The sequence below is a fragment of the Manacus candei genome, unplaced genomic scaffold, assembly GCF_025592945.1.
Source record: "Manacus candei isolate 608988 ecotype Guabito, Panama unplaced genomic scaffold, ASM2559294v1 h1tg000009l, whole genome shotgun sequence".
Classification (NCBI taxonomy): Eukaryota; Metazoa; Chordata; class Aves; order Passeriformes; family Pipridae; genus Manacus; species Manacus candei.
In genome coordinates this window covers 8,238,869-8,262,469 of record NW_026138057.1, presented here as the reverse complement: position 1 = coordinate 8,262,469, position 23,601 = coordinate 8,238,869, and the positions used below count along the sequence as shown (strand labels likewise).

Below are 23,601 nucleotides of genomic sequence, written 5' to 3'. Positions count from 1 at the left end.
AATGTGCCTACATGCCTTCAAGCTGCCATGAATCTCCTATAGATCCCATACTGTGTCTGAGATTCCTCTGCAGATGCCTCAGACACCCCAGGGCATAAAAATGTCCCAAGTCACACGGGGACCTCCCAGCCCCAGTGTCTCTTTTGTGTTTAGGTAGTGCACCCAGGTGGAGGTTTGTCATGTATTATTCTGAATGTACAAAAATAAAATAACCATTGATCACACTGGGTAGACAGGACATGACTCTAAAGAGCTCTGCTGAAATATCCACATATGGTCTGTTGCATGATACTTTATTTGTCCCAGAAGAATTAAGATGATAGATGATAGCTGGGGTTTGAACTTGTGCATCAGGAAGGCCACTTTGAATATAAAGGGGGCAGTATGTGTTTTGTGAAACTACCGATGGAAAGAGGATTTAGTGGGGGAATGGGTTTCAGTTTTATTGGAATTATGACATTTCTGTGGAAACGAGGCAGTTGTTTATAGTCCTGTCTGCAGCTCGTGAAGCCAGCTCTGGAACGGGGCGTGGATGGGGTTAAAGCGCTGCCGAGGGAGCCAGAGGTCCCTGTGGAGGCTGCCGGGACTGGTGCTCCCAGCGCTCCCGGGATGGGGAGCCCCGGGGCAGGCAGGTCTGCAGGGAGGGGCGGGAGCGGCGCCTCGGGGACACCCCGGAGCAGGAACCCAAAGGAGGTCACCACAACTGGCTAATGTGTGTTTGTCTGCGTGTGTCTGTAAACACATGGAGGAAGTCTTAAAACCCAGGCAAAAGATGAATTTTGGCTGGCACCCACCGTAAATTGTTTGGTTTCCTTTCTGTAGGCAAACCACAGAGAGAGATGGAGCCTAAAGAAGTGATATTCCGCCCTGCGTGCTTTGAACGTGGTGACTGAAGAAAACAAAGTCCTTCAGGTGACACATCTTTAAAAGCATTTTTAATGGAGGCTCTTTGAAATCAGCAGACAGCTTTCGAAAAGGAAGGGTTGAAGGCTGACTCAAGAAACTGAGCCTCTTTTGTTAAAAGCATCGATGAAACAGATCTCCAGCACAGAAAAGAAATGCAGGCTTTATGATGGCATAATTTTTCCTCTTCGGATTTTTTTTTTTTTCCCTTACAGTTTTCTCTCTGTAGGCAGAGCTGAGAGCTGAGTTGTCTCTCTGGGAAGCTGTGTAAGGATAAGTGGAATTGCAGCCCCCTTTCCTCAGCGCAGTCCGTTTTGTGCTGAGTGCCCTCTGGAGGTCTTGGGCACGCAGTGACCCGGACGAATCCCGGGTACCGCGACTGTACCTGGGCTGTTCATGCCTCCTTCCTTCAAAGGTTTTCCCTCTCTTTTTTCCTCCTTTGGGAGAGTTGTTCTAGCCAGCCTAGACGGGGTGGGGGGAGCACAGTTAAGTCAGCTATTAGTTAAAGTCAGAATTATGGCCTATGAGTTACTCAGAAAAGGTAAAAAATAATTCAAAACTTTTTCCAAATTCCCACTCAGCCAAACTAAATCTGTTTCGTATTTAGGAGCTTTGATTAGCTTTATCAATGCATGGAAATGTGCTTCTTACTTATGTTTCTGGTTTTTCCCTAGATCTCTCTGGGACTAAAGGGAAACTGCTAAAATACCCTTTGAGCCTCTTCTTGCAAGACATATCAGAGATCTCAGGGGAAGCTTGTTGTCCTTCTTTTTCCAGCCAAGTTCCATAGTCAGAGGAACTCTGGATAACTTCTGTAAGTATAGTAACTTTTGGGTTTTTATCTGATTTTCTTGTAATTTGTAAATTCTCTACTTTTTTCCACTTACTCCAGTTCCCCTGGAGTAACTGTAGAGTTAAAAAAAACTCCTGCACTCATCCTGACCAACATGCTCTCTTCATTCAAAATATGTAGTAAAATTTTTGAGCTGAAGAAGCAAACTTCAATATTGCATTATTATTAATAATATTAGGTTCTGACATGGAGTTTTGCCTTTGAAAAGTATTTAGCAATATATTTTTTTTTCGACTCTTGATGTGCTTATTTTGCTGCTAGTGTAGCAGGTGTTTTTCTTAACCATTTTTAAGGAGAAATCCTAAGTTTAGAGGAAATGAGCACTCAATTATTTAAATTTCCTGAGATTAGAGGAAGAACACTTTGCCAAACAATGCCTCTTCACTTCAAAACCTCTCCCCATAAATTATGTTAGGAGATCTTATTAAAAGTCTGTAAAAATTTCCTATTAAAAATGGTTGATTGCAGTCCAGACCATCACAGCTTTTGTGCTTGCAGTGAAATACCACAGCTGTCGCAAAGAAATATGTGTGAGACAAAAGGTTTTGTTTCCTTAGTCATAAATTATTTTTGTGATATCTGAGGTAAGATAAAACTTTCACTTACGTTTGAGTGAAGGAAGATTCCAGTGATAACTTGTTCAAAAATCTATAAAAAGAATATAAGAATGTAGATCTAGATAGCAAATTAGAATCAGACTTCCTTTTTGTTTAAGGAAAGCAATTATTTCTGAAGTCAGTGAAGATTATAACCAGGGATAATGGCATAACTTTGCAAAGCACAGTGCCTTTATCTCAGTAGAACCTGAAGTTTAAACTTTCAAGTCTGACCTTTGAGAACTATACAATAGAAACCTCTAGTGTTGGACAGTTTTTAAACCAAAGTTAAAAATTAGTAAGTACTCTGTTTACTGATTATACTGTGTTATATTATATTATGCTATACACGTTATACTACAATAAACCAAAAATTAGACTTTTTTATATTTTAAAAGAGTATCAAACAAATTGGTTTTGACCATACTTGTTTTTCTATCAGCAAATGAGTTTTCTGCTAAGGGATTCTGCAGAAACAGCAGCCCTTTAGAGAGGGAAGGGTGCAATGTACACTGAATAGACTGTGAAGTGTTTGCTGTCAGGACTGGATTCCAACTATGTTCATCCAGTCAAAGAGTAGAAGCATATTCCAGATATGACCTGTGTATGTTCAAAATAATTTGCCAAATAATTTTGAATGAAAGATAAGTTAGGGCATTCACTATTTGCTCATCCGTCATTTCTTTATGCATAAAGGTCAAATTTCTCAGCCTCCTCCCCTGTTAGAGAGATTACTGAATAAAGAAACATAGTACAGGTGCTAGAGTTTGAGAGATATTTTAGGTTATTTGTGGAAAAAATCCATATTCTTTTTCTAACTATCAACAGCATTTATAACTAAACCAGTTCTCTTTACCCAGTGCCATCACAAGAGTTTACTGGAATTTGTTTAGTTGCATATTTAAATCAGGAGTGTACAAAACAAAAACACAGGATGGCCTTCTCTTCTGCTGTGTAATTTAGAGAAATGGATATGCAGCCATGATCCCTTAATAGCCCCCTATTTTTTTCCCCTCTGAGTGACTTTTCCCATAACTTAAAATTCATCTTCATAGTGCTTTTTTATGGCAACATGTGCTCTGCATTCTTCAGGTCAAGCTTACTCAGACTGAAAGACCTATGAAGATCAGTATCTTTAGCATAAGGTCTAAAGCAAAATAATCAGCACTTGGGAATTATTTCCCTTGTGAGGATGAGGAAATATATTTCACATCCCGTGTACCTGGGGCAGGGACGAGGTGACTCAGGTTTTTGGGAGACCAGTGGAGATGAAGTGCCTCAGGCACACAGTTCCATCCTGGTCCAGCCATTCCCAAAGGGTGTGTGGAGCACCTGGGGGTCAGGGAGGAGAACCAAAAACCTCTGTAGTCATCTGTACCCTGTTAGGCTCTAGTTCTGTGTTCTCACTCATGCTGAAGGGTCTTTTACAAGTAATCCCACTGATGTCAGCGAGACTTTTCTGTAATAAAATGCTGTCTGACAAGAATATAGATATCAGAATCTGGCCCTCTGTGTACTAATTCCATTTTAATGAATACTTAAATGGAGTTATTATTAAAAAAGTCTATTTCCTAATATTCAATAAATCAAAACTATAAAATCAGTTTACTGGTTGTTGCCACTCTAGTCAAAGCCAGTTTCTCTCATATTGAAAATAATAGTACATACTGTCTCCATTCAGGAGGGATTAATTGTAATACTTTTATCTGCTTCATAAGATTTATTTCTAATAATGAAGAGCAGAGAAAAGTAGGGGAGCTTTAAACATTTATTGTTTTTATTAAAGCGCCATATATTCATGAGATGTTTCATAAACATGGAATTTGAGCTTAACATGAGAAGCTTGTTTCATGAATGAGCAACTTCAAAACAGAATTTTTAAAAAACATTATTAATTTCTCTGATCATATCCCTTTAATTTTGTAAGCTGGAGCCTTGGGCACTGTGTGATAATGCTGAGATACACCTTAAAAGCCTGCTAAGATTCTGTAGGCCTGTCATCTGATGAAGACTGTTAGAGCAGTATTGTGATGTGTTGCTACTGGGGAAACTACCTGACATCAGTCCCCACTGTTGTGAAACACAGTGGGACTATCTGGAAAAATATTTTGGATTTGAGGTGGTTTCTCCCTACGTGTAGAAGAAGACAGATCTGCTTAACTTCCATGGTGACATTCACACCAAGGAGTAGGAAATTTGCTTATGGTGCTGTTTGACTTCGTTGCACAGTAACAAAATGCAAATAAAAAGCAGCAAAGGGAGGGCAAAGAGAGAAACTGAATTCTCTTTAGTCAAAGATAAATCTGCCATTGTATTGAGAGCCTGGCAGAAAAAATCTAGCAGAGTATTATTTCCTTGGAATTTGCTAAATCTTTGAAATCCGAATGTTTCACAAGGGTGGGGGATTGTTCAGCTCCCTCAAGACGTTCTTCTAGGCAACAGGCAAGTTTTCTGATTTTATGCCTTTACACATGCCAGGTTTCCAGAGTCTCTAGCTTTGATGCAGTCCACTAGACACCCTGATGTGGGGCCAAGGATGCCAACTCCTCCATTGCTCTGCAGCAGCCTACCAAGTTGCTTTTACAAATTATGCATTTTCTCCAACCATAAATATTGCTCCTAAAAGGGATACTGAAATGAAGATAATATGACTTTTCTGAAATAGGTCTTCTAATGTCAGCCATTCTGTTTAAACTGTTCAATTTTCAACAGAATTAAAGATCTACACAGTATATTCTACCTCCTGCAGACTGTAGTTGTTAAAAGAAAATAAATCACTTAAACAGGGTCATGAGCAACAAAGGCCAATGTGGGTTCAAAGTTTACAGGTCTCTGCATTTATCAGGTAGAAATATGCTACATTTCACTATTTCATAAAATATCCTTTTATGAAAAAGCCATCAATCTTTGTATGGCCTACTAAAACTGATTTCTCAAATGAAAGAAATGAATGATGACACCAAATCAAAAAATCGTTTATGAGTTTATATTTTTGCAAGACCACCATGACTTTCACATACGTTTTCAATTTTGGGAAGGATGTGATTATCATGTGGATATGTTTTACTCCCACCATTTGTACTAAGGGATCTGTCAGAACTGTGTACCCTTCCCTGGGCAGCTCAGGATTTGTTCAGATTTTTTCATTAATCTATAGTGGTTTTTATCCAGTGATCGTTATCATTTCTGTACGTTGCCTACAGATTTTCTGGGTTATACATAGATATGTATAAAATCACATCTACCATGTGCAAGTTCACATTTAAACTAAAACTGCATCTAAATGACTTAATTATTTCTCAAAGGTTTTTAGCATTTTTGTGGAATGATTTTTGTGTGATTTCTGTCACACACTCTACAAAATATCATATTAAAAACATCGTACTTATTACAGGTTTTTCATTATCCTTCTGATCTCTCCTTACCGTTGCCAGGTTTCCTCTGGGAGTCACCAAACTCCTTGACCAAAACTGGACAATTTAAGACACTTGAAAACAGTATTGTATATTTATGCTTCAGATATTGTAGAACTGCTGGGTTTGGGGCAGGAATGATATAAAAACCTACTTTATTTCTCATCTGATAATGACAACCAATACAACAACCAGACTGCTGCGCTGGAATAGGGAAAAGTGATTTCTGTTCTGGTAAATGGTGTGGTCTCCCCTTGGGTTTGCACAGAGAAAATGAGCTTGGCCTTTCTGGGTCTCCAGTGAAAACAGAGACAAACAAATTAATACAATTTATTAAGTATCAGTCTCATAAGAAGAAGACTGTATGGGGAAGTGGATCTGAACTTCTGTAAAAGAACTTGTTGCTTGGGTTTTTAAGAGGAGCATTTTGCTCCATTTGCTGAGGAGTTCATTTTGGAAAAAACTTGTCATTCTTGCGCAGGTTTTTTTAGGAATTTTACTTTTTTTTAAGCTTATTTAGGAATTATCTTTTTTATCTATTTTTGATTCAGGAATGAAAATTTGAAGTTAAGGAATGTTCTGTGCTTCCTTTTTAACTGAGAAGTTAGAACTTTTAGTCAAATAATGCATCATATATTATCCCTATCAACCTCCTCTAGTCCCTCCTAGGGGGAAAAAAAAAAGACAAAAGCATTTAAAAGAATGGAGTTTAGTTGTAAATAATGGAATTTAGTTGTAATTAATGTAATTCTTTTGGGAAGAACCTTTTGCCAAGTCACACACGGAGTGTTTGATGCAGAGTCAGCACTGTCAGGACACAAACCTTGCTGCACCATGGCTGGCACTGCTCTCCTGCAGCCTTATGGTGGTGACAGGGTCTCACAGAGTCATTTCACAGCCTGCTGTGAAATACAGCTCATGCCACCACCAAAGACTCTGGAAAACCTTACATATAGAGAAAACATAAACATTTTTCAATGAGCACTTTACGTTACAAACCAAACATCTTCTCAAAACGAAATCTGTCTTATTTGATTAGACTGAAAGGTAAACAAAATATCCTGTTTGTCTGGGGAAGACCTTAGAGAAAATGTTGCTGTTAGAGCAGGCAAGATAGGAAGTTCTGGGTTTTAAATTTTCTTAAAATGAATCTCAGAAGAATGGTACTTACAGGAAATCTGAGAGCTTTTGTTCCATGTGCTCCTCAAAGAATCCTGAAAAAATTCACAGAATTCTGTAACAACTCCCTCAGATACAAAAAATAATGCCCCCAAATCCACAGACCGAGTCGTGGAGTTCGGTGTGCTTTGCCTTCACATCTCAGTACAGTTCTCTGTGGTTCTTGCAGCCGAGGGCCCAGGGCTGATTCACACATCAGAAACATTCAAAGTAGCTGGAAGAAGCTGAGGCCGTGTGCATAAAGTGTAAAGAGCTCATAACCCTTTTTGAGAAGTTTTTCATCAACTTAATGGATTCTCTACCTGAGGAAAAGCAGATCAAGAACTCGGCAGCTTTGGGTGTGAGAAAGGCACTTTCCATTCTAAGGGAAATGGAAGTGTTATCTTAAAAGTATCTTAGGAGCACTTTCCCTCCCTTTGACCCATATAAAATCTGTGGAAACCTTATTAAAAGCCCAAGATATAACAATATTTTTCAAATGGCTAAGATAGTTAAATTCCATTCTGGTGACCGTCTACACTGTAAACAGCGTGTGTAATCTTAAATTTGAAGTTTTCTCTGAAGAAAACTTTATTAATGTGTTCTGTAAATGAATGCACTTTTGCAAGTGCGTTAGGATGGTCACATAGGAGTGTGTCATAATGTGTCATGTAGTTTGGTATGCTGCATCTGATCATGGCTTTGGGGGATGGTTTGGAGGATGATAGATGGAGCTCCAAAGCAGCCTGTCAGAACAAGTTGTCCAAGGAAGGCAGGGAAAAAAAGAGTGGAAAGGTTCTTCCTTGTCTCTTTACAGCCACTGTTTGACATGCCACGAAATGTAAACATAATTTCCCTCTCCAATAAAACACTGAATGTTTTCATAATCTGTCATTGATTACCAAATTGCAATGGTAAGAGGTCTGTAGCTGATCCATTGAATCACACCATTTTTATAGTGTTTTCAATTACAATTTTATTAAAGAGTGAAAGATATTCTGTGAGGAGTATTGAGAAATATCCATTCCAAGAGGAGTGGGAAGCTTGTCTTTGCAGTGTTTTAAATTCCACTTCCAACCCTAGTAAAGCCAGGGGTTTCTCTAGTTAGTGATATGCTGTTACACTTTAGTTTCATTAGAAGTCATTTATGATACAGACTAAATACCAAGTGCCCGTTTTCTCTGTATCTTTCATTATTTAATATGCCTTTGCTGAATACCCCCTTAGCCAACAATGGTCCTCTTCATGGCTGTTTCTGCTCATGAAGAAATCTTTTCAGACTTCTATTCATTTGTCTGTGGCTCTGCCCCTCTTTGTGCAAGAGGTCCCATAAGTTGTCTTGAAGCAAAGGTTTTGAAGGATATACCCCTCTCTGAGGTACCAGAAGTACAACGAGCTACTATTGTATGAAACTCTCACAAGAGAGCAGAGATATCTCGAAAACAGGGCAGATTTCCATTGCTGAAGAATCCATCTCTCTCTAGGAGTTACACTGCCATTGTTATTCTCCCTTGCTCTTTAATTCTAAAAGCACAGTGATACGTGATATGTGCTTCTCTTGCTCTGTCCTCAAGGACATACTAATGTGCTGCTGGGCTAGAAATACTTTTTTAAAAGTACTCAAATGCTGGAAAGCAATTTTTTTCAGGAGAGCTGCAACCTGAGAATATCTTTTCTTAGGGAAAAGAACACTTCAGAAACTTCTTAACCATTTAAATGCACTGTGAGTTTTTGTAATTTAACTTCTTTTTTCAAGTTACAGTAGACATAATTACATGAACTATGTATTTCAAATAAGTAATGTATAACTATGTTTTTCTTTATTTTCTGTAAATTTTTATGATAAATTTCATTTTTTTAAAGAGCTCTATCTTGCTTCCATAACTTAGGCATAGGCACTACCCTTCATGTTATTATATTTTTTTTAAGTTTACTACATCTTGTTGTGCTTCTTGCATGAGAAATATCTTCAGGGAGCCACATGACTCATAGAATCAGACACTTACAGAAGCATCTTCAAGGAAGCTTTGCTTACTTGTTGCTGCTACCAAACTTGATATTGTTCCTAGCAAGGCTACTAAACGGAGTGCACAGTTTCAGAAGTTTAGTTCCAACTGATGTTTTCCTTTTAAATCTCGTATTCCTGACATAAACCTAGCATTAGGGTTGGACTCAATGATCCTTGTGGGTCCCTTCCAACTCAGCATATTCTGTGACTCTGTGTGATTCTGGAAAGTGAGCTTTTTTCACTGGATAACCATGGTCAGAGGTAATTTGTACTGGTGAGTAGCTTTGAATGTGAACAGCATAGGAAGGGATGTTCTTACCAGTTCAGAATTCTGCACTCAAAGAGAGCCTTAATAGAAATGGCTGGGTTTGTTGTTTTTACTCCTGTTAGCATTTGGCTGGATTTTGTGTGGGTTGCCTGGTGTGTATTGGTGGAGCTTTACATTTGGTCTCCTGCTTTCCAAATCACCAAGAAAACTATCTGCCTAAAGAGCAATTACCTGGCTGTGCATGTTCAGTCACCCGATGGCTCTGAGCAAAAGTCATCAGTTATGTCACGGCGTGTGTTAGTTTTGTAAGTGTCGTGTGAAGGCTGACAGAGATCACATTTCTGTGTTTTGCTGCTTGGTCCAGCCCGTGGCCTCTAGAGGTAATGGATCTCTGCAGAACCTCGCTGGAGCAGGTCACCAAACAGTGCAGGATTTCAAGAGCTGGTGCACTTTTATTGCTACAATATTCTTGTCACGAAGGTGACGGGGTTTGTATTGTGGTTTCATGTATCAGTGTGGCTTTACGTCTGAAAGCTGAGCCCTGTTGGTAAGCTGGATTAATCTTCTTTTTTCTTTTAAAGAGGTTTTTCTTCTGTTCTTAGAAATGAATTGCTTCTAAGTAATAGGTTTCTGAGTGTACAGATTCATATATGCTATAGTGAAAAGGGCAAATGCCTGTATATGCAGAACAGCTGGACTCCAACACTGGCAATGGAAGGGAGGCTCTGCTGTTACTGAGGTCTCCAGATCTCAGAAACTCCTGTGAGAAGCATCAAAAAATTTATCAGAGCATGGCTCACTCACAAATTACATGAATTTGGCCAAGAGAGTGACACCTACAACCATCCACAACCCTGGGCCAACTGCTGTTGGCAAAGTTTTGCTCTGAAGGTACATTGTAAGCATTGTGTTTGCTGTGTTTTACCCTTAGAACTAGGCAAGCTGCAAGTGCTTGCTAGATGGGCAGGGTCTCAGAGCATTGTAGCCTCAATATAGCATTATAAAAAACCAGAATAACCCAGCCAATTTAGGATGAAACTACTTAGGACATCTGTTTATTACTCTAAAAACTCATGTAGTTGTTTTCCTTCCTTTTTTTAAAAGGAACACAATGGAAGACTGGGATTTTATATCCCATCTTCGTTGAAGCACGTGTTTACAGGCAAGTTATAAAGTCCTGGAATGGGTGTTTTATTAGATGTCTGTGCTACTGTTATTTATGTACACATTTCTCTATTAATTATTTAATGAAGCAGAGGGCTTGACTAACCCCACTCTTACAGTTATGGTGGTTCAATTCCAGACTCACCAGTGATGATTCAGGTTTTCTCATAACTGCCTTTTGACATCAGTGGGATTTACATCTGCATGACTGTTCCAGCATGATTTGGGAGTGACACCAGGGGTCACAGCACGGCACTGCACTAAGTAATCACAGTCTCCCATGGCCAACTTATGGGAGGAGCTGGGCTGTTTTGGAATTCCAGTGTTGCCCTAGAATGTCATTGCCCTGGAAGGTCAGGCCACAAGTGCCAGAGGCAAGTGCCAGATTTGGATTTGCACAGAGTAGGTAGGGAGTCCTGGCAATCTGGGAGAGACATCTGTGGCAGCTCCTGTTCTGTGGTTCCCTGGTCCACAGGGATCCCTGGAGATCCCAGCTTAACTGCCACTGCCAGAAGCCTTGGTCACATGTGCTTACAACTGGCAGCATCTTGTGGCCCCAGTGATATTCCTACCAGGAAAATAACCCCTGAATTAAATCCAGCATTTCACCAGTGACTTCTGACTTTGAAGGCTTCCTCTTTGCTGTCTTTAGCATGGATTTCCAGATGCAGTAGCCACATTACTCTGACAGGTGATGCTGTTTTTATGGTCACATCTGTGCTTTGTTTGTTGCAAAGTGGAGGAGCTGAGCCCCCAAGGGATGCATTCTGGGAGTGCCAATCTCCAGGCTCTTCAGCAGGAAATCAGGAAGGATGTTCTTTCCCTCAGAGTAAGCACTGCTGCTACCACTGAAACACCTTGGTTAACAGTTTTAACTGGAATGTGACAAAATTTGAAGGGACAGAATTTGGACCCAAACACTTGGAAATACTTGAGGGTTATTTTCTCTTTAATTGCTTTTAAAATAGTTGTTGTTGAAGAATTTTTTTTTTCTGTGCAGTATAGTAAGGTGAGGCCTATAAAACTTGCTTCCCTATTTTCTGTGTTAAATGTATATGTTAAAGGTTTTTTAGTGGCACTGAGTCTATTTTATGTACTCTTTAAAAAAATAAGACATGAAGACTTTTAAAAGCTGTTGTTTTTCTTGACTTCGCCTTCATTAATCTTATTTAGTTTCTGTAAGGGGCTATTTTGTGAGCTCCACCGATGGGTAATGTTTTCTTTTCCAAAGTTCATGATTCTTCTATTCAAATCACTAATTTTCACTGTTACACTTCAGTGGTTTAGTGCTTCCCAGGCCTCAAGGAATGAGTTTAATTAGCAATGCTGAATAAATTCAGTGACGTGATTCATCTTTCTTGTCACTCAGATCTAAGTAATAAAAATGCAATTTTAAGATGTACTTAAAAGCCTTGTGAGAATGGCTTCTTCTGTGTGATTGGGAAAAGATTCAGATGTAAATTTGGAAAAGAGGATTTTACCTGTCTGCCTGTTTTCAATTTAGCTAAAAGTTGCAGGATTCAGCCATATATCCTTGAAGCCACTACTGTGTTGTTTTCAAAATACTGAGCTCTGAGCAGTACTTGGCACATACATTCCAAGTTAAAACTCTGCATTAGAGCTTTTTTTTAGATTAAGTAATTTACTTGACAAATTTCAAAACTATCCTAGATTTAATGGGATTTAATTTACCTCTGGATTTTTATACTTTGAGCTGAACATACAGAAGGGAAAATGCCATTCTCCAGTGATCCCAGCTGTTGCAGTGCAGAGGTCCATATTTTGTCACGTTCTTTTCTCTGCACCAGGAGAAGGTGTATTTCTAAGACATGGGGGGAAAATAGGGAATGCAGAAAGGGAAAGAAGGAGTGAAGTCAGGAGAGTGGTGGTTGTATTTAAAACCTTGTTTTGGCCGTGCCCCTGTGGGCACTGCCAGCAGTACAGAGAGCAAAAGTGTTTTGCCATGAAGGATCAGAGCATTTTGCAACGTCAGTGGATGACAACTCTTCCTCAAAACAGCTGTGGGAAGAATTAAATGTAGTTTCCCAGAATTTACAAAAATGGATCAAAATAGTAAGAAGGAGAACTGGAAGCCAAGTCAAGCTGAACTGCCTAAATCCCAAGTTTAATTCTGAGACTGCTTTCTCTAGTCCAGCACGTGGAGCACTGTGGATAAAAAATATGGATTGTTTGGCACCTTTTTTAAGTAGGAACAAAGAATTTAAGGAAAAATTGTGGCTCTAGCCAGTTCCCTGGATTTTGTCAGATTCAGACAGATCCCAAACGTTATTTTTTATGTAACCCTAAAAGAAACCCCTTGCTATTAATTTTGTATTTATTGCAGTTACACTGACCCTAATGAATTTTTTAAAATTAATTTGACAGATGTCACAAATATTTTAGTGCTGTTTAACATAATTAAATATAACCTTTCTTAGAAAAAAAAAATTCTGTGAAGTGAAGATACAGTAAGTGCAAATGCTGGATTCTGGAAAGTTGTAGGTGTTGCATATTACTTAGAACACAAAATAGATGGTAGGGAATAATGTTTTCAGGGCAAAATTACAAGGTTCTCCCTCTTATGTGTCATCAGTACATCTCACTTAGAAGGACAAGCTCCTTTAGAAGAGAACCTGTTTATTAATTCAGGGTTTAGCTGTTGGTTGTGCCCTCAGAACCAAACTCAGTGACCTTAGGAACTTTTTCCATTATTTTTATTATTATTTTTTTTTAATTACTTTGCTTTTGTGTGAGAGCCAAGAGGGCTAAATGGAGCCTCTCACAAGGAAGGGTTATTCCACTTCCTTGGAGACATGATCTTGTTTTCTGTGAAGCTTGCACAGTTTTTTTGCACCTGGTGGGCCTAGTTCTGCTTGGAAGAAGGACAAAGAATAAATCATAGTTCTTTACCTTGTATGTGGACCTGTGGAGCACTGCAAATATGTAGTTATAATAATCCAGGCCATGAGAAATATAAAATAAATTATCTGAGGCCTGGATTCTACTGGATTCCAGTACTCTATAAACTTTAGAGCATTGGTAGGATCCCCAACTGGAATATAAATAAAGCAAACCCTTGCAAAGGTTTATAGGACTGTACTTGGTCCTCTCTTACTGCCCTAATTTATGATTGGTGGGAATTCACAAGCTGTGAAATGTGCTGGTCACAGAGCTGATGGCAATAACTTCAGAATATGAACGAGAGCATCTGGGTTGCTATTTACCTTTGTTTCACAAAGTCAGCTTTTTATCTTTGCATCATTTAACCTCAGAAATATGGCTGGGTTAGACAGGCATGTGGAGCCTTCTGTGGAACAGAACATTTGCTTCCTGTAACTTCGGTAGTTTCTTCTATAAAAAAATATACCTTTTGCTTTCCCATCCTGTGCTGTTCCTGTACAAGTATACAAAACAAATTAATGTAAATAAAAATAAGCAGTAGCTTTCCCCTGTAAAAGAAATAACGGTGCTGAGACTTGGAAATTCTTTATTTTATGTTGACTCTGTAGTGGGCTGGGTAAGGTGAAGGCCCAGGCAGCAATCCTGTGGAGCACACAAATCTCATTTAGACCCCCATTTCCAGACTTCCATAAGTGCATATAAATTTGCTTTGTTTTAATTACAGTTTAATTTCTCTGTGCCTAACTTTGATGCCTTTGAGTTTCAGTTTCCATGTTTGTCAAATGGCAGAGAGATGATAAAGCTGTCAAAAATTTCTCAATTGCCATGAGTTGTCCTTGGCCTGAAAACTATGGTATTGAGTCTTGTTATTGTTCACCAAAAATGGGAATCCAATGGAGATGGTTCCTGTGTGCTAACAATTCTTCTGTGCTTGATGTCCAGAATATTTGAGACTAATTCAGGAATAGTTTGGTGTAATTTAATGGTCTGTGTTATGTGTGGGTTCAGACTAGGTAATGACAATGGCTACTTTGAATCTTTGGCCCAGTAAGTTTTTTTACCAGAAAAAAGGAAAACCTTAAACTTCTTTGGTGATTAGTGGGTCTGAATCAAGGTACTACCACCAAATCAGGATCATTCTTTTATTGTGGTGCGACTGGATGTAACAGCCCAGCCTGCATTTGTTTGCAGAGCCTCTTGAGGCTTTTCTGAATTGATGGGTTGGTATAAAAGAAACTTAGAGGTTGTTGTCACCATATTTCATTTTCTGTTCTTGCTTGACTTGTGTCAGCTCTGCTGAGTTTATAGTAAATGTTATTTGTGATGAATCCCCTTGCTTGGCTTCAGCTGTATTTATGGAGACAATTTTGACTGCTTAGTACTACTTTTACTGCTCACTGCCCCCAGGTCTCCTTGTACAACACATGCATATTAAGCACCATGTTAAGGACTGGTCAGCTCTAAGGGAATGGATTGAGGACAAAAAAGATAGAAATAAAATTCTCTTGTAAGAGCAAAGGAGTTTTGCATCCAGTGAGACATGAAACTCTTTCCTTCCACTTTCAGAAGGGTCCTGTCTCTTATGGCCAGCACTGGAAGTTGGAACAGCTTCCTCCTTCCTCTCTGACTGGCAGTGCAGAGAAAGCAGGAGGCTGGTGCAGCCTGGAACTTCTCATTCTTTCACTTCAAGCATGTAAGTTTATTAGTTGTTCTGTGTTGACTCCAGAGCAAACAAAAAAAAAAGTTCATTGATCATTCCTTGTTTATGTGTTTCTAATTCTTTTTGAGAGCTTATTTACAGAGGTGCCAGCTTGAAATTGATAATTTAGCATACATAGGATTTGATAAAGTGCCAGTGAGATGAGTTACATAGCTATCTTCCTCTCATACACGCCTTCTGTCTGGTTGAGGTTTGTTTATTTTGCACCCTTCTTTTGAGTTTTTGGGTCAAGCCACAGACTGGGAGTGCCTTTCTAGAGTTTAGATACTGAAAAGCTCTTAGAAATTATGTTAGAGGAACTCTATGAACATTTTCAACTATCCTGAGTGGCAAATGGTTTTGAAGAAAATTTATTGTTAGAGATCATAGGTAGTTTTGAATCCAGAGTTTATTCTTCCCAAGCAGAGTGTGTACAGCATGTGATATGTTCCTCAATGTCATTGTTTTATCATGCCTGGTGTGATGTGGAGATAATTGAAATAGCTCTGGAACGTGCTACTGATAAGGATGTGTGTAGCAAATATATATATACATATTTATTTATGTTTTGACATGTTTGAAAATATCAATTGACAGTATTCTGTATGTTTTCTTCCCCAGCCTGTAAATGGTTTTAGTTCCACCTTCTTTTCTTGGCTAAGAAATTTTTTTCTGTTTTTCTTAGCTGTCACAGGACATCATGCTCGGGTGGCCTATAACAAATATCTCTTATTTATATATATCATTAAAACTGCCAAATTCCTCTTCTTTTAGATGTTGAGAATTTAGGCAGGATTCTAGGCAGGATTCTCAGTTTATATTCATGATCAGAGCATGCCTCTCCCAAGCAGGGTACATTTCTTTTTTACTGTTTCTATTTTCAAGAACTTTTAAAGTGAGTATTTTACTCAGCTGGTGGGTGGGTGATTCTAACTTAGTGTTTCATTACTCTGTTATGTTTTTATTTCCTCTGCTGAATGCTAGAACTGGAATTGCAGAGAAGTTCATCCAAGATTCTCTGTCTTTTACTGTACAATTAATCTTCTAATAAACTTGGGTAATGTATTTCTAATTTGGATCCCTGTTCATTTATTTTACCATTGAAAGGAAGAACTCACAAGAGAGGCTCGAGTTCATGTCAGTATTTTCTTCTTCTAAGTTTTCCACAGCCCACCTGGTGGTCCCTGACCACCACATATGGCTCAAGAGTCTTTCCAAACCTAGTGACCTTTGGTAGATCCAAAAAAAATCCATTCTAGAGCCTGAATCCCATTGGGCCTCCACTGGTGGAGGAGTGGTGGATACCATACTGAGCCCCAGCCTTTTTCCTTACTGCAGAATCTGTAGAAACAAATGCAATCTAAGCAAAGATTAGATTAATTTTCATCCCATTGCCAACTTAATTTCACCTGATTAGGCTGTGTGTGCATGCAACAGTGAAAAAGGTCGGCTAACAGTCTTGCAAATACTGTATTCTGAAAACTTTCTGTTTCTTCCTTTTTCTGACCGTATGATGGGCAACCAAAAGTGATTAATTGTACACGACTACAGTGGCAGCTTTTCCCCCAATAGTTGATAAAATGCTGATAAATGTTGATAAAATTCCTGATGTTGCTGGTCACATAGTCCATTTAAATTCTGAGAAGAAAGAATTTTTATTAATTAAAATAATGATGGCATTTATTTAGCAACGGGAAACTTGTGATCAGAACTTCGAAGTTTTACATTCTTTCCCCCGTCAAATCCAAAATGCAGCTGGGGGTTTCTCACAGTAAGGACTGAACAAACAGTGAGGTCCCAGTGAAAACAATAACCCTGGTGTGATGCAGTATATCTTGCTGTTTTGCATAGTAGCTTTTGTAAATATCGAAGGATTTTGTCTACAGTTTATAAATAACTTTCCTTCAACAACAGCTGCAGCGGAGAGGCTCAGATTATGCAACTGCCTTAGAAGAGTCTGGAGTAAACTGAGTAATCAGGTTGAAAATTTGTTACCTGGGAGTTGAGAAATGAGCCTGGAAGAGGCAGGAAATTGCTTCATAGGGGTAACTGAGATCCAAATAGTCGGGACGAGAGCTGGAGCGGGCGGGAGCTGTGCCTGGGACAGGACTGTGGTGTTGAACACTCCATTGGCAGTGATGGGAGCTCAGCTCAGCAGGGCCTGCAGTTCAGCAGGGCCCACAGCCAGCAGGTGCCAGTGCAGCCAACTGGGATGAGCAGTCACAGCAGGGAAGGATGATTTGTCAGGGTGCAGGGTGGGAGAGGGGGAAACCCAAGTCAGAGTCCGTGATTTCAAAGCTGTAAATCTACGAGCTCTTTCGGAGAAGGATGCCCCTACTCATGTTTAGATTTCTCCAAGTAAGAAAATGGTGATGTCTCATCACCAGCCCGACACTTTCAGAGACATCTGTGTTTAGTTTACTGCAGATTACAAAAAAAAAAAAAAAAGTCAAAAACAAGTAAAATTTTCAATCCCTCCCTCTGATTTTTTTTTTTTTTAGAATAAAAATGAGCAGGTTTTGTATGTAAAGGAAAGGTTAAGTCCACCTAAGTTAGAACTGTGATGAATTGTTATCAAAAAGGTTATTTTAATCTGCAGTGGTCGATCTACAACTGGCAAATACTGCCTTGGAGAAAGTAATCGTGGGCCATAAAGCTGGAATAGTAGTGCTACATTCAGAGTCATGGTTTTGTCTTATAGGGACTTTTTCTTATGATTTGGTTTAATACAGAAGCCAATAGGAATACTCACAGGTGTAAGAATAGTTCACATGAATTAGAACAACATCTGTAAGCCATATCTTCATACGTGGTGCTGGTGACAATGGCATAAAACAATATTTAAAGATAAGTACTTGAGACTTCAGGTTGCAGAGTTATACATTAGACAATTTTTTTTTAAAATGCAATTCTTTTTTTCTCCTGTGGCTACTCCTGAATTCAGATGTGGAGCTGAATGTGTTTCTGAATTAATCACAGTAGCAGTTGTTATAGCATGTGTAAGGATTTGGCCTATTCTTTTAGAAATTTCTTCAAACACCTTGAGAAGTCGTGTTTTAATTAAAAACTGGGAAGTGACTCATACCTGTGACTTCAACATATTTTAAAATCCAAACCATTCATAGACAGATGATCTTGATCCATTCAGGAGTTACCTGAGTTCCCTTCAAAGGATCAATTTCTATCTGTGTCATTCAAAGGATTGTATGTTTAAGTTAAAATTAGATGTTTGGGAATGCAGCGTGTTGTGCACCCCACCTCCCCAGTTGTATTTGGGCTAAGATTAAAGGTGTAGATTCCCTTGAAGCACATTTTGAGGTGTTTTCCTCAACACTTGCACGGCTCCAGACTATAAACTGTCTAGACAGCCTTTCAGAGTTTATTTACAGCAGACAGTGCAGCAGAAGCAGCCATACATGATCGCTGCAGATGAGTTATTCATGTTAATATTTACCAAATACTACTACCTTAACCAGGGAGATTATGAGCTTAATTTAGAACAGATATTTGTCCTGCAGCACACTACGTCCAGTAGTGCCTCCAGCAGAGGCACGGGAGCATGGAATGGCAGATAACAGCTGCCTTTGGTCTCCCTGGAAAACGCTGGGACTACACGAGCAGTCCGTGCTCCTTCTGTGGAAACAAAAGATGTGCCCCGAAAAAAAATTCCTGGGAGGTGAAAATAACAAAAATAACTTAAAGTATACTTAGGAGATATTGGGCCAGTTCCACAAAGACATAAGTAAGCAGAACTTTAAAAACAAGTGGAGCTGTTTATCAGTGGAGAGATTTTCAAAATGGCATAACTGCAGCCAGCCCTTGGTGTGATGATACAAAATCCTTTCTCTGCAATACTGCACCCTTCAAGTGAGTTGGGAATGTGGTCAGACTGATTTGAAAATACATCTTTTTAGTGAAGTACCCTGTTATGATTTGTTATAATTGGCGCTTCCTCTGGCTGCTTTTAATCTATATAATTGCAAACTTTCTACCGAAACAACTTTTGTTTTAGAAGACACTAACAGAGCAAGAACACATACAGTTTCCACAGGAGGTGTAGCTGTGATCTTCCCTGAGTCCCAGGAGACCAGGACATTCCTCCTACCAACATGAAAATTCTGTACATGGTGTGGAAAGGAAAAGCATCTGCCCAGGTCCCACAGGGTGTGTTTGTTTAACTGCTCGGTTTTCTTCAGACCAGGACGTACTAATGCAGTTTTGCTAAAAGGTGCATGTTGTCGATAAATAAACCCTGTGATTCCACCAAGGAGATGATAGACCCAGTCCCCAGAGCTCCTGACACTCCCAGGAAGCAGCTCCTAACCTAAGTAAATCTGGGGGCTCACACCCTCTGTGATGCACAGTAGAGGCACTGTGCCTGCCACATGTTGCTTGAGTTTAAACGGCTCCTCTGCGCCAGTGTTTGCTTTCCAAACCTGCTCTGCTCCTTTCCCCCTCTTCCCACAGCCTTCCAAGGACAGCTGTAGGAAAATGCATGGCAGGTGATTCTCTTGGTGAGGAATGGACAGTGTTGTTGGAGAGCTGAACGCAGGTTATTTCTGAGTACTGGCTGTGCTTGATTTACCGCTGTGGTGGGTTCTGTGCACCTGTGCCAGGTCAGGGATCACACCTTTCTCCTGCATTTTGAAGGCCTAAAACAGATTAGCATCCCTCTCTAAAGTGTGGATTTGTTGATATTAACACAGAAAGTGGCATCAGATGGAGGCACTGCTCCTGAATGCATGCAAACAGTTATGCTTAGCTGGAGGGGTAAAACCATTCAACAATTAAAACAAACAGCTAAGTAAAGAACAAGTAAAAGAGCAAACAAATCTAATATCAGATGAACATTCATATAAAAGAATTATACACAGATACAAATGATTTATCGCTTACAGATTACTTTGACTTGGATCCAAGTGAAAATACTGTTCCCATCTGAATCTTTCGGTTTAGTTTTGTTTAAAATTCCCTTTTCCAAGCCCTGAATAGGGCTAATATTTGAGATGGGTAGTTTGTTAATATTTTACCATGTGAGCTAAGATAAATTTTGATCCCTTCCTGTGAGGAGAAGAGAAAATTGTGCATATTTCTTAAAAATCAACTTTTTGCATATCGCTTTTATGTATTTGCTATTCAGTGGACAGTGTGATTAAATGTTCAAAAGAACATCTTCAGTGAAATAGGACTTTGGTTTATTATTGGTTGGACTAGAAATCTTTCATGTGGTGCTTACTCAGATCAGCTTTATCTCTCTGTTGATCAATAGTTCATCTCTTAAAACTGGAATACTGGGCTGATAACTGTAATCCTGCTTTTTAACTTTGATAACTCTTTTGAGCTCCAGAGCTAAAGATGCTGGAGAATCACTTGCACACTGCAAAGATTATTTGCAAGATTAAGTTGGCCCTGCACACCTTGGCTTAAAAAGTTTTATATTCTCCTGTAGAAATGTTGAGGACATAGTAAATGGGTTGTTCTGCCGTATGTTTTTTAAATAATGGATGTTAAGTGACAAAATTTCAGTCAATGAGAAACAGTTTGCATAAACATACTGTTGTTTGTTTTTTTTTTTTTAATTTAAACCTTTAACCAGTGAGGATGTGTGCTCTGAATTTCAGAGATTTTTTAAGTGGTAGGTTGGAGTAAGAAGTTGTTAAAATCTACAGCTTTGCAACTATAACCAAGTTAGAAATCCCTTCAGATCTGGCAGTGTCCATATTTTCTTTGTTTGTTTCTCTTTTTCTGTCCTACCAATGTGAAGTGGTTTTTGGTAGCAAACAAGTAATCCAAATTCTGATATAATCCAGAAGGAAATTCTAACAGAGATCACTGATAGAAATGAAAGCTCAGGTGATATGGCTGGCTGCACAGTCCTTCCAAAGAGCTGCACAAACCACATAGAAAGAAAGACCAGCTCTATAATTCCCACATTTCTGGGAGTGCTGAGATTAATTATTAAAAAAACCCAAACAAAAATGAAACAAAATTCTGCCCAAAATCTCTCTTGTTATTTCAGCCTGAATTTAGGAAAATGGTCAGTCCCAGCTAACACCAAATCTGGATCAACCTGCCTGTGGCAGGAGGACCAGATGACCTCCAGAAGTCCCTTCCAACCTCAACCATCCTGTGATTCTGTGAAGAGCAGAATATTACTGGGATGAACTGTTCTGTGTATAAAAACAATGAGTAGAATTTATTCTTTATTATTATTATTATTATTGTATTCACCTGCCCAATAAACCTGTACTATCATTTTATATTTGATCACATAGTGGAAACTTACCGAAAACAAAGAGACCGCATTTGTTTGTTTTTAAAAATCCATTTATAAATGGATACAGAACATAAAAAAGCCACTGGCCCAGGGTGTTCTGAGTGCCACAGAATGCTGTGTCTTTGCCTCTTCAGCTCTGAGCTGTAGACCAAACAGTTGTGTGCTGAGCACTATGAGCTTTTAGCAAATACTGATCGAAAAACAAAGGGGGAGAACGGCAGAGAAAGAATTATACATTTATTTTCAGGAAATTGTCTGACCTTGTTTGTGCTAATTATTAGTTCCAGAAGAAAAACATTTCATTCTTTGATTCTAGTCCTTCAGCTTGGAGATTACTGTTATTTGCACAAATCAGCCTTTGTTTGCTCATTGATACACACATAAGGTGAAGTTCTTTTTTCTGTAGTATTTTGAAATCCAAACTGTCTAACCTTCCATATTGTCATTAAAAGGCTTGCATGATTTTTTTTTCCATGGAAATTCCTGCTTAGACTGGATGGCTCTTCTGAGGCAGGGATTTATTATGATTTTGGAGTGTAAAATCTAATAAACACATCATAATTTAGTTAGCTGTTTTTAGAGAGATTTGAGTTTTTGCACTGAAGGTGCTTAAATTCCTGAGTTCCTGGTATCACTGCTGGTACCAGGTGAAATTACTTAAGCCCAGAGAAAGGCCTTTGAATTCAGGGACTGAGTAAGAGACCAGAATTTAACCTTTCGACAGGGGAAGGGAGCATTTAAAACATGCTTACCCTGGGATGGCAACAAGAACAGTATAACAAGCACAGTGTCTGCACAAGCTGTAAATCTGGTGGTGGAAGGCTCAGCAAAGGCTGAGAATTTGAACACTTCCCTGAGTTAACTGGAGCAGGGGAGGAATCCAGTCAGTCATGAACCTGTCTTTGTTGCTCCTTGCTGCCTCAGAGCCTCCTGGAGTAAGTACTCTGGGACAAGCTCTCCCTTTGCCTCGGTTTTCATTTGTTGGGGGAATAAAGGTAAAATTCTATTGAACTCTCGGTCCTGGTTAGATAATACCTTCCTTCCCTTTGCCTCGTTTGAAGGGGATTTTTTTTTTGTTTAATTTAAGAAATGCTTTTTGTTCCTCTCCTAAAATTCCAAATGGTTTTCAGGGATGAAAGTGGAAAAAAAAAAGTTGTCCCTATGGCACTGAAGGTTTTTCCCTGCTGAGCATCCCAAAGGCAGGAGACAAAATATAAGAATTCTTTCTGCAAAAAACATACTCTGGCTACTTCATCAGTCAGGAGTCTACGAGCAACAGCATGAGGCTTACAGAAACAATCACACACACTTGCTCACACACTCTGTGCTTACCTCCCCACACCTAAAATGTGCTGCAAAACTTTCAGTTCAATTATCTGCTGGTTTCTTGAACGTTTCTGAGAACATTCCTGTGCAGCCTGTAGGACTTCTGTGAAAAAGATTCAGTTTTGTGAACGGTGAGTGCTTAAATTCAGGCAGAATTGAACAAGAAAATGTTTTTCTACAAGGATGTAGTCTCACTCTGGTATTGCTCAACAAAGCGAAACAAGGACTTAGCCTCTGTAGTGATAATGTAGTATTTACTTAGTGTCATATGTAGGTGTGGCTATCAGGGAAAATCATTGAACATATTTTTGCTTTACAAAGTGCAATTGAGAGTGATATTATTTGTAATTAGTTTGGACTGAGATTTTTTCCAAAGCTACTCATTATTAGCTTCGTATTTACACATCAGTGGCTTTTTCTTCTCCTGAGAAGCACAGCTGAATCTCAGTGTAGTGCTATGGCAGTGTAAAGCGATTGGAAAATCCCTGCAGCTGGTAGAGGAGGAGGCAGACACTCCCTAAAAATCTCCCTTCTGAGGTTTTATTAGTGGTCATGCTCAGTAACTGACCTCATCACATAGTGCATGTTGGAAGTGAGAGGGTTTGGTGGGAAGTAGAGGTGCTCTTAGTGGCCTGTAGTTGGTTTGGGGAGACAGAAGTGAGTTAAGCCCTTAGGATTCCTAAAACTGTGTCAAGCACCAGTCTGTGTGACAAAACAGCCACAACCTTGGAGTGAAAAAAATAAATTAAATCTATTACTCGTGTGGGCAAAGGAGTATTGTGTTTTCAAGATGTATTGCAGCAGCAGAGTCAGACCAGCACTAAATCCTGAGCATTGTCTGTGCAGAGAGGGGATCCTGGCTGTGCCTGTCACCCTGGGGTAGGAGCCAGGCCTGTCCTGCACCAGTGTTGGCTTCTCCCACATCAGCTCGTGGTGTCTGGGATACCCCAGTGGGAACTGCAGGGTGAGATCAGTTGTAGATAAAACAGTATTATTATTTGTGTTGTTAATGAGCTGTCTTACCCTATCTCGTGG

At 39.3% G+C, this 23,601-nt stretch overlaps 1 protein-coding gene across 2 annotated transcripts in view; it reads left to right on the top strand.

The window, feature by feature from the left end:
* Window positions 1-23,601, top strand: part of WT1 (WT1 transcription factor) — an 87,605-nt gene that overhangs the window by 2,127 nt on the left and 61,877 nt on the right. The window contains exons 2-3 of one of the 2 annotated variants that reach the window (XM_051777294.1): window positions 823-912; window positions 1,578-1,717. The gene's annotated coding sequence lies outside the window, so the exon portion shown is untranslated. Of the gene's footprint in view, window positions 1-822; window positions 913-1,577; window positions 1,718-14,879; window positions 14,958-23,601 lie in introns of those variants that run through there. The other variant, XM_051777297.1, reaches the window with a different exon arrangement.